Genomic DNA, 10,274 nt, shown 5'->3' with positions numbered 1-10,274 from the left:
TTGTGGAAGTACATGGAAGTTGCTTTCTTGGGAATGAGATATAAATTGTGTTTTACATTTATTAGGCTATTTGTATGACCACTGGCATCAAGGTGGAAATTTGTTGGACTGTGATGCCAATGATCAGTCCAACAATAGGCAATGATGATAAAATTTAGGCCCAATAGATAAAGAGCAGATTGATCCACTCTTTGATACTTAGACGACCCACTTAACCAAGCCCAATAACCAGCCCATTCTCTTAGTTGCTCTGGGACCATTGGATCGACCCACTAATCCAATGGCTGATGGTTTCTATTATAAATTAGATATTTCTCTTGACCTAGGGTTAGAAGGTCGTCATTTTCTTTTCTCTCTTCTGTGAGCCGTATTCTGGGACCTTCAAAAGGGTTTTTCTGTCTTCGCTCATTTCGACTTCTCTGTGTGAGACGTATTGGAATCATCTTTGTTATATTCAATTCCTTGGGTGATTCTTCTCTGTGTGAGTGAATCAGTGTCCAAGTGATTTGTCCATTTTGTGTCCCATTGAAGTAACTTTGTGGATTTGGGACTGTGAAGGCTCGCGGTTGAGTTTTGGTGTCTCGGTGATGTTATTTTGGGGTCTTTGGTCTGAGCCTATGAAGGATCTTCACTAGATGCTTTGGTTTAGGTGTTTTACGTAAATTGTATATTTTGGTTGTACTATTTCAGATTAGTGTATAATAGTCGAAGCTCATCTCACTTTACCCGCTGCACCTCTGTGAGTGTGTCACTAGATGACCCAAATCCTTTGCAAACTGAAGCATTTCTTGAAGAGCTACTACTTCTGCAGACCACCACCACCACTTCATTATGATATCTGATAGCAGGCTGCAGACCAAAATGCCGGTAATCACTCTTACGCCAGCATCTGTATTCATTTTCAATCGACTGACCCAAGGCTTGGAACACCCGGCCTGCCTTTCCAACCAGGCTACTGACATGACTTTTTCGGAGATTGAACATAGTGGGTACTGCACTGTAGAACATTCTCTACGCAAATATTTTGATTATTGGGACGGCGCCAAACAGCCTGCCACCAATCTTCCCTGAACACCCCTCTAAAGCCTTCATCCTTAGTAAAAGGCTCAATCTTTCTAAAATCGGTTTGCTATTGGAAAATTTGTCATTAACTGGGACATTGCCCAACCTTAAGATTCTGAAATTAGACTTGGACGTCTTTGAGGGAAAAATCTTGAACACAAAGGATAATGAGTTCCAAAAACTCAAATTCCTTAAATTATTGTCTGATCTTGGACAATGAAATTCCTCAAATGATCATTTCCATGCACTTGAACGATTGGTGTTGAGATCTTGCAAAAAATAGCAGACGGTTCCTTATGAATTTAGTTATATTTAAACACTAAACGAGATGAGGAAGATAGACGCATATTATTGTGGCAAATTCGCAAAGAATAGCACAATTATGGTAGAGAGTTTGAAGTGACCATTAATACATTTAGGGGGTAAAGAGACTGTTCTACTAGTGTACATGGTGTAAGTCAAAGTTCATCATACCTTCCTTTTCTTTTCCATTTTTTCTTTCTTTTTTTTATTTATTTTTTTCCTGACAAAAAAAAAACATTTTCTATTAAATTATTTTATCTTTCATAGTCTTTTCTTTATTGCAAACATAAAGTTACGAATTTTTTATTACACTAGTGGAGGATCATGCGTTGCACGATGACTATTATAATTTTGTGAGATTTCTTTATAACGACACTCTATTCTAGATTATGTAACATTTAGTTATATGGTGTCAATAATGTGAACAATTGGGTTTATTAAATTAAATTAACTAGTGTAATTAAGGCTAAACATTCCTTGAGGATTTGACAACTTGAACTCATAGTTCCCACTTTATTATTTGATTGTGGAACTTGCACTTGCTATTTGTAATTCTAGTGAACAAATGACACATTAAGAATAAAAGACATAAGTTAATGTAGAATTCATTTCTTTCCTAGACATCACTGTAATTGTACGACAATGGAAATTGTTGTGCACGATCTAGCAAAATATGTGAATAATTAGATTTCATATATATGTTCACTTTATTTATATTATTTAGCATACTCATTCCAGTTCATGAACAAAAATTAAGTTTCCAAAAACTAAGCTGAACTTGATTCTATGCATCCACAGGATAATATGGTAATATATACAAAAATCTCCTAGCTAAAAGAAGGATTTCAAAAAGTAGTACTTCTCTTCTTAAACTGTTTGTTCATCTATGCTGCTTCTAATTTAACTGGCAAGTGATTTTAAGCAATTGTATTGAATTAAACAACAAAATTGAACTGACTTTAATTCTTCTTGAACTGGTGACGGTATGGTAAAGTTACTTTTTAATTGGACCAACGGTGTTGCCGAAAGGATCTGCATTGTTTTTTCAGGATCACTGGATGTTGCCATCTTCTGCTTTTTCAGTTGTTCAATGTTTTCATTCTCGAACAACAGGCTTCTTCATACATTAGGTACATTGGTGCAATATGATACATTTTTTTTCCTTTGGCTAATACGGAGACCTTGATGGAGATCCTTGCGCATGTGCACGAGTTGTTATTGAAAAGTCTCGCCTAGAATGAATGCTATGATATTGTTTGAAAGTTCGCGAGACGTTGTGATCACCAATTCAAATTTTAGTGTTATCAAGTTTACGTTCTAGTCAATTTATTACTTCGACCTTATGTGGGGAATTGTACTAACCAAAGCAACAAATCACTTTAATTAGGTCCTAGATGGTTAAACATACAGTCCAATTTAATCCTATATTTAAATGCCGCATTTTGTATAAATCAAAAAGCAATAAATAACACAGTATTTGAAACCCAAAGTGAGAAAAATTTCAGGACCAAGTTAGTTACATCCACTATAGACAGTTCAGGGAATACACAACAATTCCAAATCTTGTACCCACTAAAACCCTTTGTCACAATCTCACGATTTACTGCTGTAGATACCGTTAGCCTACTAGACCTCCTGATCTATCTCCTTTGGCCTCCTACTGTTGTAGAGCCTCCTGCTACCATAGATATATCTAGTCTCATACTAGACTTCCTGATCTACCTCCTCTAGCCAATCTGTTGTCCCCTATAGCCTCCTGGTCTTATGTTGAATGTTTCTCCAAGTGGAACACTAAGAACCATCTGTTCTTATGCCTGTAAGTATGCTTCAATTCGCTTCTTTAAAACCTCCAATGAAAGAGTCTCTTCCTCGACAGATTAAGAAAGCACGGTGTTATGGGTTATGAAAATTGATGTTTTCCCAAAACCTAGTTGCCAAATCGCAAGATGTTATGGATGTGAAACACCAATGATTTTTGCTTTGGATCTCTTAAACAAAGATATGTAGATGTTATGCAATGAAAGAATAATTTGGCAACTATCTTTCTCACGTACCAAACTTTGGTATTTATACTTGAACGTAAATAAGTCTCTTAGGCCGTATAAAATTCTCCAAAACGCAACTTAAGCTTTGGTCGCATAACACTGTCGCTCGAGCGACAGGTAGACAAAATCGCTTTTTTCGCTTGAACAATGGTCAAGCAAGTAGCTAGAGAAATTCCAACAGTCTTCTTCCCTTTTCAAGGCTTCAATCCTAGCCTTTACCAAATATACAAATTGCAACCTAAGTCCTTGACTTTTACAACATGTTCAATTAAGTCCACTTTGTTCACAGAATTGTCAATTACAATATAAAACCTAACAAACTTCCCCTTTAACATTCTGTGAAAAAACTATACAAATAAAGTTAGGACTAGAAAGCAAAAAACTATTCTACCCAATATACCCAAACACTGAATTTTGCATTCCTTATTGTAAAATAACTCACATACCCAGTGTAAAAGTATGTGATACAGGAAATATAAAAAATTAAAGCACTTAACCAAAAATCAACATGCTAGTTTGAGACATTACGTTGATGCCAATCAAAACACCAACCGACACACCAACATCACTAAACATAAAAAACTCAAACAACAATGAACATGATATGGAATGCAATGTAATACTCCCCCTTACTACAAACTCTTATAAATTTTATGCAATAACAAAATGTATCTATATCTCTCCCCAACGACCTCTATAAGACATAGCAATGTAAAATGCAGGTAAGTATCAAACAGTGAAATCATGTGCATACAAATGCAGTCGCTCTATTTTACATGTTTTCCTCCCCTCAGTTATATCATTTCTCTCCCCATTTTTGTCACAAATGTTGAAGGGAATCCTATCCCCCCCTTACTGCAAACTCCCATGGATTTTATGCAGTAACACAATGTATCTATGTCTCTTCCCAACAACCCCTAGACATAGCAAATCAAAATGCAAAATCACTCTATTTTCTCCCCCTCAGTTACACATTTCTCTCTCCCTTTTTGCCACAAATGTTGAAGGGAATACTATCCAAATTCAAACCAAGCAATAACATATAATAGCTTAAAAATGCAGTTGATAACATGCACAAGTAAAATCAATTGACTAATAACCTTTCCACATACTCCATTCAGATCAGAATGGAGCAAATAGTACAAGCGACTCATGTGTGTAAAATGTCACTAATCCAATGTAAACAGAACTCCAAACCTTAAATTTGTGAAAAGGGACATGCTAACCATTGTCAATAAGTATATTCTCCTACTAATGAAAATTAAACCATGAAAGTGCAGTAGGACCTATAATAATTATTTTTTATTTTTCTCCCCCTAATTTTGAGCATTTATATTTTTCAATTTTCCATATTTTTTCAGCTAATCATATTTTTTACATTTCTCTCATTTTCTAGCTCATTTATTTTTTTATCTTAAGTGCAGATTTTTCTCTATTATGCGACTAAAATGACCCTCATAACGAGCTTTAGGTCGGTTAATCCATGTCAGTTGACCATATGAACCAAGTTTTAAAAGATCCCGCAGGCTTAATTGCTCAAGTCAAATAGACTTTAAGAAGAACATTAAGATAATGAGCTTTTACATGAGGGGATATTTTGGATTTAGGTCTACTAAATATGGTCAATTCATGCTCAAGGTCACCCTATTAACGTGTTGTAGCCATCCCAAATCTCACACACGCGGTAAAGTCCTACTAACAAATTCAGAGTGTGTGCATTGTAAATTGTACATAAAGACACCTATACTAAGTTATCCAAAGTGACCTAAACAAGTAATGAAAATTATTCTATAGCTTATCAATCTCAGCTCACACATGATCACAACATGTAAGTTCAAAAAACATATGTCATGCTATAGAAGTGTTCCTTAACCAACTATTTTTATGTTTTTCAATATTTCAATTTTTTGTATTTTATTTATTTATTTTTCCAAAAATGAATGCTCACACACAAAAGAAAAAATAGAATCAAACACACAAAATATGCATGCGCCAAAGCAAACCAATGTACATGCACACGCATGAAATAAAAAAACAAAATCAAAGAAAAATTAAACACATACAAGTGATGCATGTACAGATAATGTGACAGTTAAAAGCACGCATGCATCAAAAATATCTAATCATCTAGGTATATGCGTGCTCTCTCTTTTAAAAGCTCCGTGATCTGGTACAAGATTTGGCAGATCACTCTTCTTCACCCAAACATGTCTAGTGGGAGAACAGCTCCCAGACAGTTGTGTCACCAATGTGGTAAAATGATTTAATTGATTAGTAAGGAATTCAATATCACCAACAGACACCTGACTCTTATCCTTTTTCAAGTTCATGTTATTCCTTTTGTTCAAGTACTGACGACATCTAAGGCGGATACCTAACTAACCACAATGAAAGCATGTAGGGATAAACCTAGGACCTATGGTATGTGAACGCTGATGTCTATTCCTAGGTTGACGAGGTCCTATACTGTCTAGTAGACTTCTATCCTACAAATCTTGTTTCCTTAGGTTCAAGGTAAGGCACAAGTTTAGGCTGGTCATTGGTAGGGACAACTGTGGTCTTAGACTCACTAGCTACATCACGATCTTTTCCCTTATATCCTAGACCTCCACTATTTCCAGCGGCTTGCCTATACTTAGCATATTATCTAACTTTGATGACCCATTGGTAAAGGTAAGAAGTTGAGACTTAGAATGCTCTAATTCGCTCACAAGGTTCACCACCCGAATATCTAAAGTCTCATTCATGGCAGTCAACTCACTGACTTTCTTAGAGGACCTCTCAAGCTCACTACTGAGATTCTTAACCTGAGACTCTAAAGCATCATTCATCGACTTAAGCTCACTCAAGACAGTGGAAGATTCCTTAACGTATGCTTCTAACTTAGTTTTCTCCAATTGTAGCTCCTAAACAGTCATATTTAAAGCCTTATTTTTACCGAGAATTTTCGAGCTCTCTTGATACATTTTTTCATAGGCCTCTTCAATGTCTTCCTTGCTCACAGACTCATCTCCCAAATCATCGCCATTATCTATGTCCTCATCTCTCTCACTCCCCTATTGTGATCTATTTTTAATCCTAGCAACAAAGGCAACATATTTTTCATTTTCCTCACAAGTGGATTTCACACTCTGATTGCCCGAGCTACACTCGTTATTAGTTATAGTAGTATTTATAACCTTCTCTTCGACTCTTCTAGCACTAGGGTACTCTTTCTTAACATGATCTATTCTTTGACAGATATGGCACCTCACAGATTTGGATCTTCTCCTAGATTCACTCGGGCCACCTCTCGGTCTCTCTCGTATTCTCTTCTTATTCCTGAACATTTTACGGAATTTCTTAGATAGGTAGACCAACTCTTCATCATTAGGTGAATCTGAGTCAAAAGATTCAATCGATTTATTCGTCACAGATTTCAAGGCTAAGGACTTTTCCTTAGCTGGGTTGCCTACCGTTAGCTCATAGGTCCCGGATGGATCCAACTAGCTCTTCTAGCTTGATAGTGTCTCTGTCCTTACTTTTCTCAATTGTCGTGACTTTAGGCCTAAAACGCTCAAGTTAGGATCTAAGGATTTTTCTCACTATCTTAGGCTCGAGGATTTTCTCACCTAGGTTGAAGGATGAATTCACAATGTCATTTAAGCTCGCATAGAATACACTAAAGGTCTCATCCGTTCTCATCCTGATATCTTCAAACCTAGCAGCCAGCATCGACAGTTTTGAGTTCTTAATTGCATATGTTCCCTTGTGTGTGATTTCTAAAATATCATAAACTTCTTTCACTACCTCACGCATGGACACTCTCCTAAACTCCTCGGGGAAAATTGTCATAAAGAAGGCATGACGGGCTTTACTATTCCACTTGTATATTTCCAATTTAGCCTTAGACCAATTTTCTATGAGGGTGGGATTGACAACATTATTAACTGTTGTACTCGGAATAGACCATCCATAAACTATACTCAACCAGATTCTCTCATCCATAGATTTCAAAAACGCCCTCATCGTTACTTTCCAATATACATAGTTATTCCCATCAAAATAGGGCGACAAACTCAATGGGTTACTCATCTAGACAATGTAATGCCAGAACACATGTTTAGGCTCTAATATCACTTGAAAAGTCTCGCCTAAAACGCTATGATATCGCAGGATGTTGTGATCACCAGTTCAAATTTTACTGTTACCAAGTTTACGTTTTAGTCAATTTATTACTTCCACCTTACGTGCGAAATTGTACTAACCAAAGCAACAAATTACTTTAATTAGGTTCTAGATAGTTAAACATACAATCCAATTTAATCCTATGTTTAAATGCCGCAAATTGTATAAATCGGAAAGTAGTAAATAACACAGTATTTGATGACGGAGAAACTCAACATGGGAAAAACTCGTGGACCAAGCCAATTACCTCCACTATAGACAGTTCATGGAATACACAGCAATTCCAAATCTTGTAGCCACTAAAACTCGCTGTCATAGTCTCATGATCTACTGTTGTAGATGCCTCTAGCCTACTAGACCTCCTGATCTACCTCTTGTAGCCTCCTACTGTTGTAGATGCCTCTAACCACATGCTAGACCCCCTGATCTACCTCCTACAGTCTCCAGCAACCATAGATACTTCTAATCTCCTACTAGACTTCTTGATCTACCTCCTATAGCCCAAGTTGCTGTCTCTTACAACATCCTGATCTTATGTTGAATGTCTCTCCAAGTAGAACACTAAAAATCGTCTGTTCTCGTGCTTGTAAGTGCGCTTCAATCCACCTCTCTCAATCCTCCAATGAGAGAGTCTCCTCCTCAACAAATCACGAAAGCACGATGCTATAAGTTATGAAGATTGATGTTTTCCCAAAACCTAGTTGTCGGATCGCAAGATGTTATGGATGTGAATCACCAATGATTTTTGTTTTGGATCTCTTGAACAAAGATATGTAGTTGCAATAAAAGAATAATGCGGCAACTATCTTTCTCACGTACCAGACTTTGGTATTTATACTTGAGGGTAAATAAATGTCCTGGGCCATATAAAATTCTCCAAACGCGACCTACGGTTTGATCGCATAATACTGTTGCTCGAGCGACAAGTAGGCAAAAAGTGAGCAATTTTTTTTGCTTGAATGACGTGGTGGCAAAGAGCAAGCGACGAGCTCTCTGCTTTTTACGCTTGGACAATGATCAGATGAGTAGCTAGAGAAATTCCGACAGTCTTCTTCCCTTTTCAAGGCTTGAACCCTCACCTAAACCAACTATACAAATTGCAACCTAAGTCCTTGACTTTTACAACATGTTCAATTAAGTCCATTTTATTTACAAAATTGTCAATTACAATATAAAACCTAACAGTTATCAAGGACATAGATCACATCGAATGGTTTTTGAATCTAGGTTTCGAAATTTCATATAAATAAAAATGTCATTCAATTGCTTACCAAGAATCCTGAATATTTTGAAGAATGTAAATATTAGAACAATACTCACGAAACAAATTTACAAATAATTTTTTTCATTATTTCTCAACCATTTTCAATGAAAATTTTAAAATGTTATGATGGTCAATGTAACAACTGTTTAATGCTAGAATTTTCAAATTCATAACAATTGCAAGTGTTTAACGTACCAAACCTAGCTAAATGTGATCTACATTAGTCCCAAAAGTAGAAGCACAATTGCCGTGATTTTATTTATTTATTTTTTTTTTTGTTTATTAATCATGCCTACAAATTCTTTTGTAAATTGTCAGTGGCCGCCATTCTCCATAATGAAATCCATTCTTTCATGTGTTGCTCACAATTTTAACCTACAGATATAAACATGATTTAGGCAATTAAAACCAAATAACAAAGGTAATAAATTATTTCCTAATAGAAAAAATATTAAACCAGCACAGTAACCAAGTTGAAGTATACATAAAACTACATATAACGTAAATGAAGGTTTGAGTTGTCGTAAGATTATATCTACAGATCATCACCCTTATATTTTTCATTCTTGGCATAGGTCCAGCGACTATGAAAGATTGCATTAGATTATAAGGCTATCTACCCTTATAATCCGCTCTTTTACATTTCAAAACATTTCTTCATAAAAAACGTGAGGATTGTACTTGAAAGTCACATATAACCATAAACTAACTTTGATGCCTACAAGCCTACATACAGCGTAAATGAAGGTTTGAGTTGAAGTGAGATTATACCTAAGATCACCACTCTTATATTTTCCATGCTTGACACAGGTCCAGCTACTCTGAAAGATTGCATAAGATTATGAGGCTGTCTACCCTCATAATCCACTCTTTTTCATTTTGAAACATTTCTTAATAAAGAACATGATGATTGTACTTGAAAGCCACATATAACCACAAACAAACTTTGATGCCTACAAGCAAAAACTATGTATGATTAAATGAAGGATTAGATTCAAGAATACAACATCTTAAAAAAGTAATGAATCAAATAGATTTCTTCTTGCATTCAATTGAAGGGGAAAAAACTGGAAAAACTATTTGAATTGAAATGGGATCTGTATCCAAAAAGTTAAAATTCGGTCCACCTATCAATGTTGCTGGAGTTGATTCTTTTGTCCAACAAGTCTATATCTACAAAAAAGAATAAATATAAAATACCATTCAAGATATACTAACTGTGGCTAAACTCTCTTTATATACAACATTCTTCATACAATTCCATTTTATTTTTTTCTGTCAATTGGTTTCAAAAGAACTTTTAACACATTTGCTTGTTTTTGCCCTTGATAATGCAGCATAAAATTGACCCTGTGAAAATACAGTCTCGAGTAAATATAATCCAATGGAATCAAGAACTTGTCCTTAAGCTTTATTTATACTCGTTGCAAAGC

The sequence above is a fragment of the Olea europaea genome, chromosome 20 (genome assembly GCF_002742605.1).
Source record: "Olea europaea var. sylvestris chromosome 20, O_europaea_v1, whole genome shotgun sequence".
Lineage (NCBI taxonomy): Eukaryota > Viridiplantae > Streptophyta > Magnoliopsida > Lamiales > Oleaceae > Olea > Olea europaea.
Note: the sequence above shows the minus strand (reverse complement) of the source record.